Genomic DNA, 12,818 nt, shown 5'->3' with positions numbered 1-12,818 from the left:
TCCCCACGGTGCTCAGACACAAAACAACCACTGACTGGTACTTTACCCCCTCCCGACATCCCACCAGCCCAAACACGCCCCCCCCCCCCACAGTCCACTGACCCGCCCTTGCCCCCCCTCCCTCTGTCCATCCAGTCCATGACTATTGTGCCCTCCTTTTCAGGCATCCTCATATCACCCAAAACAAATGGGTCCCGTATTTTCCCTTCTCTCCTCCTCCTCCTCCTCCTCCTCGTCCTCCTCCCCCTTTCGGCTCCCTTATTTTCTCCCTCTCTTTCTCTCCTTCGCTCTGTGCCGATGAAAGGCAGGCATTGAGCTGGCGGTGGCATTCCAAAACCTCAGGCCTCGGCTCCAGTGTGTCTGGCTATTCAACACTGCTGGGAGCCATTAGTTTAAGTAAGGTCTGACCCGCCTACTCACCCACGGAAAAACCCTCAGATCTCCTGTTACACTCAGCGCACAGAGGGGAGACACACGGCTGCTCTCAGGGTACAGCGAGTGTGTGTCTGTGTGTGTGTGTGTGAACCCAAGGCAGGGACAAATAGAGACGAGTAAATATAAGCAGTGTGGGTACGAAGGAGAGAGAGGGAGAGAGAGAGATGCATGTATGAGTGTGTGTTTGTGAGCGAGAGGGAAAGTGAGCGTTTGTGTGTTGGTATGAGAGAGAGAGAGAGAATGAGCTAGTGGCTGCATGTGTGCTTAAAATTTATGAGCGGTGGGTCTCATGCTCACTTGGCTGCATCTTCCTAAAGTTTCCACAGAGGGAAGCCAAGAGCGTAGCCAGACGCCCAAACCCTTCTCACCAATAACTCCTCTTAAACGATATTCAACAACCAACGCACTTTTCAAAGTCTCTCCAGCCGCTCTCTTGTTTAACTTATGTACCAGATACGCCGTCAGGGATATCCATCTATGGCACTCGCCGTTTAAACCCTTAAATGCTTCAATTTTCACTAATTGGAAAATGATACGGCGGATCAGAACTTGCCAGCCTCGCCCAATTGTTGGCACATAAAAATGAATAGTGCTCATAAACAACTCTGTGTTTGGGAGAAGTTGTGTGTTAAATGAGAATGTGCTCACTATGATGTGGACAGGCCCACACACATACAGTGAGTAACTACGCACTGGACATTCCTCTCAGTACAACAGGCTTTAATTTAGTGACAGTAGGCCTATGTGTATTGTTCACAGCTGGCCAGTAAAATATTTGTGACCTTGCCACCATTTTTTATAGGGAATTAACCAAAGTCCAAAACTGACATTTTAATTACATAATTTATAGGCTACTCAAGTGTTGGTAGAGGGTGACACCTTATGAAAACAAACCATTGACTGTGCATAAGAAGTGGAAGTCGTCACAGTGACGTCACCCATTGGATCGTTGACTACGGTTTGGAATCCTATCGAGTTCGGCATTTTAGCCGATTTAGGGTGGATCTAAGTAGAATAAGTAATTTTTAGGTGACAAAAAAATGACTTTCATGAACTGAAATCACACTGTGAAAGGGTTAAAGTTCTATGTCGAAAACACAGACAAATCCCAAACCGGACAACGCCATGATACCGACCTGTCAATCACAAGGTAGCCCCGCCCTAGAGCATATCTTGTTCTAAATGGGATCATCATTTTCTAAATGAACATTATACTGTCCTGAAAAAGAATTGAAACTAGAAAGTGAGACCATAAACTCTGGTTTTCAATGTTTACTGAGTTAAAAAATCCAGTGAGAAATATAATAATTCTCTCATAGACTTCTATACATTTAGAATTATTTTGCCCCCGATGGCTATTTGAAAGAATGCAAGTTTAAAGCACATCCGCATTGGCTTCACTTTTCATAACCAGAGAACTGCTCAATTTTAGCAGCTTGACTGTATGTGTCGTGCTCTTATGGACAAAAAGTTGACTTTAAAAGAGTCGACCCACAAACAAACTACAGAACACTATAGCAGGATGTCTTTCTAATTTCAATTATTTTATAATAACATGCTGAGTCAAGGTTCACAACAAATCCCGCTCTTGTCAAAGCCGTCACACTGAGCTGGTTGCATTTAAAAGCACATCAGCAGCAGGCTAAAAAAGGGAAAGTCGACTTTAATGAAAGGCAGGCGATGACAACACGATATAATGTAACTTTAAACTTTGTATTTTTGTCTGGTGTGTGTGTGTGTGTATGTGTGTGTGAATCTTCCTGCTACCAGCAGTTGATTCTATATAAACCTTCCCAAATCTCTTTTTTTCTCTCCCTGAGGCTGTAGGAGCAGCTGTGTTGTTCTCTTCCCCGGCGATAGCCACACCTGTGAGCTGCAGGTGGTTCATCTGGCAGCGGAGCCGGGAACACCTGGCCCGGCAGAGATAGAGCCTCCAGGCTTTACTCACTGTGTGTGTTTATGTGTGCGTGTAATACTTTTTGAGGTTTTCTGAAGGGCTCAATTAAAGCTGAAGGAAGATAACGGCTGGCTTTGCTGACACACACACACACACACACACACACACACACACACACACACACACACACACACACACACACACACACACACACACACACACACACACAACACACACATTCAGAGGCATGTGTTGGCATTTCCCAAGGTGAAGCCTCGGGGTTGTTTGGGCTTGTCAATGTTGCAATACAATCCTCAATCTGTGTGTAAGGGAGACGGGGTGTATTTACAGTTTTATTTGTCTGGTTTTTTTTTTTAATTTCAAGACATAACAAATCAAACTTATCCTCGTCTTGTCTTCAGAGTTGTCTCTGCCTGGTTTTGCAAAAACCGAATTGTACAAAACATCTCCAACCAGAACAACAGGAAACTGCTGCAGCACCTGCTTTTGTTGTTGCTTTGCAGACCCACCATGACATATCGCTACAGTACTGTGAAAGAACAAATCGGCAAAGACAACAAGCAGAGACACCAGCTGAGGACAAGACACATAAACAACTGCACACGGAACACATTCCACCCTCGGAGCAAGAGCAGACAGAGTGCAACACGAGTTTATGTCCGTAGCAAGAGAGCACGTCCCGTTCTGTGACAGCACGAGGCCCAGCAGGAGTGAAATCAGAGAGGGGACAGATGAGGTGAACTTGACATGAGTAATAAAAATCATCAAACTGACTCTGGAGAGCTCGGGACTCACATTGTCTTAGGCTACGATCCTCTGTCCCAGTCTCTGTGAGGGTGTGTTTGTGTGTCTGATAGAGTGAGACTAGGCCAAGGCCACATCTTCATCGTTATCTGTCAGGATGTGGAGCAGTCGTTATAATCTGGGTCAGACTTTTCTGATTGTTGCATGTGCTTTACATAAACATAACATGTGTTTCGGCTAATAATTTGAAAAACATTGCTGGCAAAAGAATAGGGGAATGATATTTATGCCCCGATCCGACTTTATTTAGTCCCGATAGTGATACCTGAGCTCTGGGTAATGACAAATACCGAGTACCGATCTGATAGCAGTGTTTAAGCAATAAGCTGTTTGTGTGGAAGTGACTGGGACTCATTATTTTGTCTGCGAAGCAACACAAGGCTTGGAATAAATATAGATATAAATTTACTGAATTGTTATTTATTAACAAAATAATAAATAGTTTATTGTTGTTAACGGGATTATAATTCAAGTGTAAACTTTTTTAATACATCTTATAAAACATTCTATAAATAGTGGGAAATGACAAACGGAAAGAGGGGGAAAAAAACAGCAGAAGGGTTTTTATAATGTATAAATAAGTGTGATATTGACTAAATCTTGTTAAACCATGAACACAGACTCCTCAATAAGAGCTCATACGCAGCTGGATGTCAGCTTTCCTCTGCGCGATGACAGGCCAGCTGCAAGTTGGACTCTCTGCGTGGCGGCCCAGACGAGGTTGAGCAGGGATGGAGAGAGGGCTAGGAGGACGGATGAATAATGGAGACGGGGGGGGGGGGGAAAGGGATGAGGACAGAGAGAGATGGGGAACAAAGAGGGATGGGTGGAGGGAGGCTGAACGTCAGACAGAAACAGGAGGTGAGAAAGAAGCGCAGGAGAAACGGAAGGCGTGGAGAAAAGGGGGAACCAATGCTAACTGCTCTTTGTCTGAGTAAAGTGGGAAATGATGGAGGGGGGGGGGTGTTAAAGGCATGAGGAGTGGGAACAGAGAGACAGGGGGCATTAAAAAAAGCTTAATGTGGTGATAAGTTCCTTTCACTAGCTTTTCTTTTTTTTCTGATTCACTCTGAAGTGACCGGCCCCTTTTGTTGTCCCCCCACTTAAGAGTAGAAGACCGAATAAATGCCTGCACACAATCCTGGGACCTGCGTGCCGCCTTCCCGATAAAGGATACATGCTTTTTTCTCTCTCTCCTTGATGATTTAAATGAAACACAGCAGAACACACAAAAGAGGCTTTTTTTTCAAAAAGCCATACGACAAATATGCAAAACCGCTCTCAAACGGTGCGAGACGTCTTTTTGGAATAGTCAAATGTGTCGAAGCGATGTTTACGCTTCCAACTGACACCTGAATACAGAGGCCATGGCGGTGACTGGCGGTATAACAGAATGACAGTGTTTTAACGCCGCTAGGGAGCCGAGCTGAGACCTGCAATCACGAGTGAAAAGCGCAGAGCTGGGTTTATCTTTCAGAGGCGGAGGAGTGATGTTTTGTCAGGAGGTGGGCGAGCACTGGACACTCTAATAGCCGTGGTCTCCTGTATGGCTGGTATTTCGGAGGATTTGTTATTGGCGGGTGATCCTCGGCGCAAGATCACATCTGGATCCTATCCTCCCGGCCGCTCTGTGCAGTGCCGCACGGCAACAAGAAACAGCTGTGCAAAACTGGCTTCAATTAGCCTCACATTCTCCCTGACAGTTAATCCCTTTCTACTCCCCTTCTCTCACTGCTTTCTTTTTTTTTTTTTTCTTCTTCCCCCCTTTAACTGTTCGCTCACTCATCTCTTTGCTTCAGGTTGCCACACTGTCTGAAGTAACAGACAGGAGAACACAATGTGCTGAATTGGAAACAGAGACAATGGGCCAGAAAGCTCAGATGTCTCACGAAACACGGAACATGACAAATCCTATCTGTTTGAGAAGACTGATGATGCTGTTTGCAGCGGTTTGGACTTCAACACAAGGGAACCTGATAATAGGACGCAGAGATAATATATTTCCTCTTCCTGTCATTGGGTAGTAAACGTTTTGTTGCAATCCGGGTTCATTTAAATCTCAGACTTTCCCAGCGTGCAGTGCTTAACAGTAGATATGTGACACATGCAGTTTGTTTAAAAAGTCATTTCATCACTTTTTATTATTATTCAAACAGAAGATGCCGGATTCTTTGTTGTGGTTCTCGCATGTGGAGCACTGGGCAACAAAGTGACCCCATGAATTCAGGCTTTAAAGATCTCGTTCCCCACTAAAACCACATTTTGCAAACACTTAAGTGCGATCCAGCGGTGAAGCACACTGAATAAAAATGTTGTCGCTCATGAGTCATAAATCAAACCGGTTCAACTGTACACCGTTTTCACTCAGCTAAACCGCACCGTGGACTCAAGATTGTTCCTGCGAAAGGAAGTTGGAAGCCTGGTTTGGGATACGGGAGTCGGTCCGATGAGCTTGATGAGCAAACTTGGAAGGTTTATACAGTCATTGAGGTCCTTGGGCCCCGAGTAAAACACTAACAGGTGGAAGTGCTGGTTGAAAAGACCCACGCAGAGACCAGAGGGAGCCAGAAGGATACTGGGCTTGCAGCCTGACACACACAAACACACACAAGCACACACAAGCACACACAAGCACACGCATATATAACATAAAAACCAGCCAACCGCATGCGTGACACATAGCAACACACAGAGAGAGACAAGCGTTTGCAGCGACAGATACACGTGCAGCATTTGAGTACATTTTTAACAGATTTACCTGAAACGACACTCTGCGTGCATGCACACACATTCACGTACACACACAAACAAACACACACACACACATACATGCATCCAAACAGCCCACCAAAGGCCAAAAACTGTGCAGGGATGACTCAGAGACGATCTGCAGGCTCCTCTTTCCACCTCCAGCACGAGCAAATTCTCCCACATGGCAAAACACAAAGGGCCCACGTTTGGCAACGCTAACAGCCCACTCAAGCCAAAACCAATTAGGTCTTTAATGCAAACCTGCAGGGCCCCTTTGTCGTTTATTTCCCCTTTTAATGTCAGAGGATTGGAATCTGACTCCATAACCCACCCCAAAGAGAAGACGGGAAAAGGCAAAAGGGAAAATTATCGGAGGGTTCCAAATTATCCACATGTTTTCGAGTAGGGGTAATTGAATCAGTGGTGAATGGAAATGATTGACTTGTGTGAGCAATGTTGATTCTACATACCCTTTAACACATTTTACCCCAGTGTGTACACACAGCATTCGGCTTCCCAGAGGGCTATTTAGCTTTATGCGAAAGCATCAAATTACCCCAACTAAACAACGATTACGGTAAAAACAGAAGAACACACATATTCTTTTGTGGGTTAAAGTCGGGACCAAGTTTTCCCCAAAACAGGATTTGCTTTCAAACCCAGAATTCATCATGTTTACGGTTTTATATTACAGTATACACTCTGCTGCTCCCTGGTGGCTAATGTAACCCCATCATCATCACCATCACCATTATCATCATCACCACCATCAGCATTACAGTCGTGTCTTTTGTCATGCGATTATTTGTTCCTCTGTGGGGAGGAAGGGGGGGCCGAATGGAGTCCTGAGGGTTAGTCCCAGTGACAAAAGGGGGCCTAGAGACACGCACCCGGGACCTGCTGACCCCACTTGTATTGCAGGACTGTACTATTGAACACTGATGTAAAGCAGGCAAGAAGGGAAAAACTTCCTCCTGGCATCAAGCAGCAGCTCCAGCCTGGTTTCACACCGCCTGGTGTTTTTGTCTTAAAAAGTCCAGATGGTGGAAAGAGAGAGAGAGAGAGAGCGAGAGAGAGAGAGAGAGAGAGAGAGAGAGAGAGAGAGAGAGAGAAAAAAAAACTTTGCCTGGTGGATTAAGGTCTCCAAATCCTCCGCTGAATAGAAACACAAACCTAAAAGCTGCTATTCAATCAAACGGGAGCATAAAAGCTGTCTTGTGGGGGGGCTATATAAGGGATAATGCATCCCATAGAGTGTGTGTTATGCATAGTTTATTCTCACTCTTTTAATGGATCATAATGAGCGTAAGATCTCAGCAGACAAAAGGGGGATGACTGAATTTTTGTTTGGTCATTATAATGATTGTATATGATCTGAAGTAACACATTCAAAAGGTCTTCCCTGAAGACTGCTCTGGGAGGGGGGGGTCTGGAAATAATAAAGTGCACATTATGTACTCTAGATATGGGCTCATTACGAGGTTACAAGAATGGTGCTTAACATAAAAAAAGAAATCAAAAAAAAAATGAGATCAAGCCACATATGGTTTGTTTTGACTCAGCAGGGTGTGGAAATGTATGCAGGTGCAAATATAGGCTGCATGGATCAATGACGTCAGGTAAAAGATGCTTTATTTCACACAGCGTGTTAGGCATAATTTAAAGTCTACTTACAATTTAAAGCACTGGGCATTCCGACCATGCTCCTCGTATTATGTGAGCTGTCTTCCTCTTTGCAGAATGAAGGTCTCTAAAGTCCTACAGCTTCTCTCCGACAGGAAACGTGGTTTGAAAAAAAACACTTTTTAAAGGAATGAATAGAGTTGAACGGATTCTGGCAGGAGACGAATCGATCCGGTTTTCACCAAAAGGCATCAGGTATCTATTCTCTATAAGCGGGAGCGTGAATATTTCCAGTGGGCGGTACTAATTGTCAGCATTTAAAAGCAGAAAGCCAATAACGCTCCGTGTGCAGCGAGGAGAACGTGGTCTCTGTAATGATTCACTCCGAGCGGCAACAATAGGACACCAGAGCTCAGCTCCCATAATCCTCACAGCAGACACACTTCCATCGCCCTGAGCAAAGTCGTTTATGACCTCGACTTGTTGTTGCTGTATTGATTTTTTTTTTGATTTTTTTTTCATCATAATAGCCTCGATCTATATAGCCTGGAATGCCTCCTCAAATTGTCATTGCAACAAGCAAAGACAGGGAGAGCCTGTGGGACTAAACAACAACAACAACAACAAAAAAACAAAAAAGATGGATTGGACTTAATAATGTGAGGCCCCCAGGGGATCAATGATGGCTTTAAATGTTGCACAATGTAACCACGCGTGAAGTTAAAAACAAAAGTTCAATATTTGGTGCGTGTGTCATCTGTTGAGCTTCATAAGCCAGAACACCCCCCCACACACACACACACACACACACACACACACACTGGTCTGGACTCCATCCAGAGTCTCACGTGTTACTCTTCTTCTTTACAGCATAATATTTGGTCGCTGGCCGAGAAGTTTTTAACCCCCCCACATGCACACAAACCTCCATCATCTTTCCATCCCACCCCCCCCACACACACAGCCACCCACATATGCCACACGCTCCTGTCCTCCTCCCCCTCCTCCCATCCCCCCCCCCCATCCTCCACTCCTGCCAGGCTGCCACCTGCTCTCTGCAGCATGCCGCACAGCTGCTCTGCTACAATAACAAATTAAGGTCCACCGTGGCAGGCAGGAGTCATTACCTACTGCTCCCGCTATAGAAGAGCCAAAGGAGCCATCAGCTACCGCCGCTGTGCGTGTGGAGAACACAGGTCACCCCCCCCCCCACCCACCCCTCTCGTTTTTTTTTTTGGGGGGTAAAGCTAGAGGACCAAGGGCCACTAATTGTTTTGATGTGGAGCACACGATCAGGGGGTCTTACAGTTCTTGGGGACACAGCAGCTAGGAGCCTCCACTTGCTGTGTCAGTGTGAGGAGGAAGCCCCACGCTGCATACTGTGCTGTTTTCATTGTCAATGAAAGAAGGAGAAAATATATGATATTACCAACAACACATGGTCAGGTACCTGCTTAATACGGACTCATTTATTTACCATAATCCATTCTTGAGCGAATGTTTAAGCACTTAGAGACACAGTTGCACATCCTCAAGTTTAATTTGATAAGCAATAAATGACTAAAAACAGATGCTAACGCTTCAAATTCATATTGTTTTCCAATGAGTTAGTTCTTTTGTCACATATGAAACAGAACAGGTTTTGAGTATTCAGCCAATCCCTGCTTTAAAATCTTGCGTTAAATTTCTCATCTTGAGCATTAACTGAAATGCAAAGCATGATGAAACTACATTAGAAAAATATATTTGGACTTGTCAGTAACTAGACCAGAGTGTGAAGGCACCATCCAGAGATGAGGTATCAAAGATCTAACGAGACATACTGATAGAAGAAAGAAACAGTCACAGTTTGCATTGGAGAAAAATGCTAAAAATGCTGTAAGCAGTGACACTAGGTCTCTTCATGAACGGGGGAGACTCAACCACCCACACAGTCTCCAGCAGGTGCAGGCAGTGCATTTACAGCCCACACACACAAGCAAAGTGTAGGAGTAAATGTTACCCTGAACGAGCCGTAATGACAGTTTAATCTTGGTAAAAATGTATTAGAGGACACTTTACATCATCAAGGTATCTCCAGGGCTGCGGATACAAAACTGCAAAATGAATGGACAACATGATGAAGTGACACATATTTAATGCAAGAGAAGGTTGTAGAAGTGTGTGTGTGTGTGTGTGTGGGGTACTGGGAAGGTACTGGGAAGCACGGTGCAAATAATCAGCAGGGGTGTATGCATAAGGAATGAACACCAGAGACTATTTATATGGGTCAGCTGGCTTTGAGTGACATTCTGGTTGTACATAATTGGACAGCGTGTAGAATATGTGACTTTTAAATGACTTCTCTGCATGCATGAACTACCAGAGCGCTCCAATTTTTAGACCCAATTCTTATTTCAAATAACCCCCTTTTTTTTTTTTTTTTAAATCACATCATGATTTTTTTTAAATTATTATTTCAACATGTAAATCCATCAATCGGTGTAATTTAAATCCACATGTATTCAGTGAATCACTGATACAATGAACCGAACCAGACCAAACCTTTGATGGTGACGACAATGACCCATCTAACTCATCTTGTCAACAAGCTCAGTGACAGGTTAACAAAGAGATGACTAGTCAGTTAGCAGGAGGCTGAAGTCAAAGAAGAAACGGGCTCAGACGGTGCTGGGATTTGCCCTGACCATTATGGTGTCTCTGTGTGACAGCTGGCCATTGCCCCCCCCCCTTCATCGCCTTTCAGCGTCTTTGTCACAGCTCCTTTAATCACACCAGCAGGACTGTTACACAGCAAATCAGCTGACCTGACCTACTGGCTGACTGTCTGAACGTATATAACCTACACTGAGCGGTAGAGCTGTTTTATTACAAGATGTAACCCGCTCCCATAATCCCAAATATTTCTCACCATGCACTAAATAATGTGCGAGCATTGACTCGTTTTCCAGCAAAACTTCCATCCATAATAACAGAAGATGTCCTGTGTATATGGAGAGTCACTGGGTAACTGTATACTTCTTCATGAGGACAAATTAAAGCAGCTATAATCCATTGTGAACCAGCTGCCCAGAACCAAACAGCACACAGACAAAGTTAGCAACTAGAACGGAGAATTTAGCAGCTATAGAGACGGATATTTCTCTATAGATAACTCCAAATGAATGCTGATGTTGTAGATTTCACATGTTCACTTTGATAAGCTATCTGTGTCTAATTTCAAACCGTATTGAGAGAGTGTTAACCTTTGAGTGAATGAAGAGAAACAGATGAAGGTAGCTATGATATTAGCTTGGTCACACGACCTGCAAGTAGTCCACTACATCACCAATTTTCAAGCACCATGTATGTACCAACACACAAATGGATTCTGCTGTGCTATTTCCCGGACACTACAAGACTAGATGTTACACAGAAAAGAAAAAAAAATCAATTTGTACGTCTCACTGTGAGCAAAATCGTCATGAAACACTGTGTTTTTCTTCTCTCTATTCATTCCCTCTGTATTTTTCACAAGCCGTGCTGTGAGGAACCTGCAGGTCTTTTTCACCCATCCACACATGGACTGGCCGCCCCTCCTCTCTGGCTCAGTTTGCTGAGTTGATCAGTGCCTCGGAGAGATCCGACGGTGCCAACAATACCGTGAAGAGATGCCACGAATGTATGAGCCCACGCTTTTACCCTTTTTTTTTTTTTTTTTTTTGCGAGTTCAACGCCGCTCACTTACCCTCTCCGCTGTGCAGGGGTTGACCTGACAGATTCCTAATCCCCTCGAGGGGAACGTTTTTTTCTCCGGTTATATTTGCTCTTTCACTTCACTGTACTGAGTCAAGAGGGGGCAAGTCATTAGCTGGGCCTGTTTACCCTACTTTCTCAGCAGTCATGCCATCTGTGTGAGCTCTGTAGGTTGCATAAGGCCCGGCAGATATGACACCTCCACAAAACCTGTTCCCTTCTATCCATTGTTTCAGTCGGCTCCATATCCACGATATTATCTCGTCTGTCCTCTTGCGCCTACCTTCTTATTCCCTCTGTTGGCTGATCATGATTTCACTCTCCTCGCCAATTATTATCTTTTCGTTATTTTATTTCTCCTCCACCTATTACGTAGGGCTCCCTCGCCCCTTTTTTTTTTTGCCTACGTACATCTCTCCTCCGCTCTCCCCCTCCTCATCCTCCTGTCGTCTCCAACAGCTGACAGACCAGACACTGCCTGGCGGTGACACTTCACCCACGCTGACCCGAGCCAGATCGCTAGTCCATGTGGGAGCCACCGCCAGGGCCAAGGCCAGGGATTCTGCTGGGGGTGTGGGGGGTGAGCTGAGGCCAGCAAGATGGCCCCTATAGTCATCATAATCATTCATTGCCTGCTGGTCCTTCTGTCCTCGGCCTCCTCCTCCTCCTCCTCCTCCTCCTCCTTTTTTTTTTTGTCCTCCTCATGTCGTGGGCCACACGGCACGCGTATCAGCTGAGCCCAGGATGGTCGGAGTCAACGGGGTCAAGCGGCAGACGCCTGGTTAATTCTCCCGGGGGGGGGCTGCAGAGTGCTCACGTCAGCTCATCCCAAAAAACGGACATTGAAATGGCACAGATAGAGGCAATCACACGTGCATTATCACTGATACACGTTCGCAGTCCGCATTGGGCTAACTAGGACAGATTGTGCAGACTGTAGATGGGAGCATACGCAGATATTATTAGCGAGAGGGAAATAGTTTTTTGGGGACGTCTGACGGCATTGGGGTCTGACAGACGAACAGATAGATTGGTATTAAGTAGGAGGAGGGGACGACGATAAACACATGACCAGATGGGGAGAGAGATAGCCCTATTATGTAGATCCTTCCGTCCCTCGGCCCCTCAGTCTCCGCTCCTTCGCTTGGATCCCTCATGCATATATACCTTTACATTATTCAGTAGGTTATAATGAGAGTAACCGAAACGCGGTGGGGGTGAAGGGCAAAAATGGTGGTTGCCGGGGCGGCTTAGATGGCAGAAGGTGGGCCACAGGTGTACAAGCCCGAGACTTATTCTTCTGTTTGACCTCTCATTATCACCCCCACCCCCCACCCCCCAAAGTTCCCATTCATTATTATCCCGTGTCCTCGGGTGTTCGGGGAGCAGCGTGGTGTGTCTGTCTACAGCAGTCTGCTCGCTGCACAGTCTGTCATTCATATTTCTTTTTAAGAATAAATTATTCCATATTTTTTTTTTTTTAATCCGTTATCGTCTGCACATCTCTTTGTCTGTTATGTTAAAGTCTATCCATCTGTGTTTCTGTCTTCTG

The sequence above is a fragment of the Anoplopoma fimbria genome, chromosome 17 (genome assembly GCF_027596085.1).
Source record: "Anoplopoma fimbria isolate UVic2021 breed Golden Eagle Sablefish chromosome 17, Afim_UVic_2022, whole genome shotgun sequence".
Taxonomy (NCBI): Eukaryota; Metazoa; Chordata; class Actinopteri; order Perciformes; family Anoplopomatidae; genus Anoplopoma; species Anoplopoma fimbria.
This window is presented reverse-complemented; position numbering follows the sequence as displayed.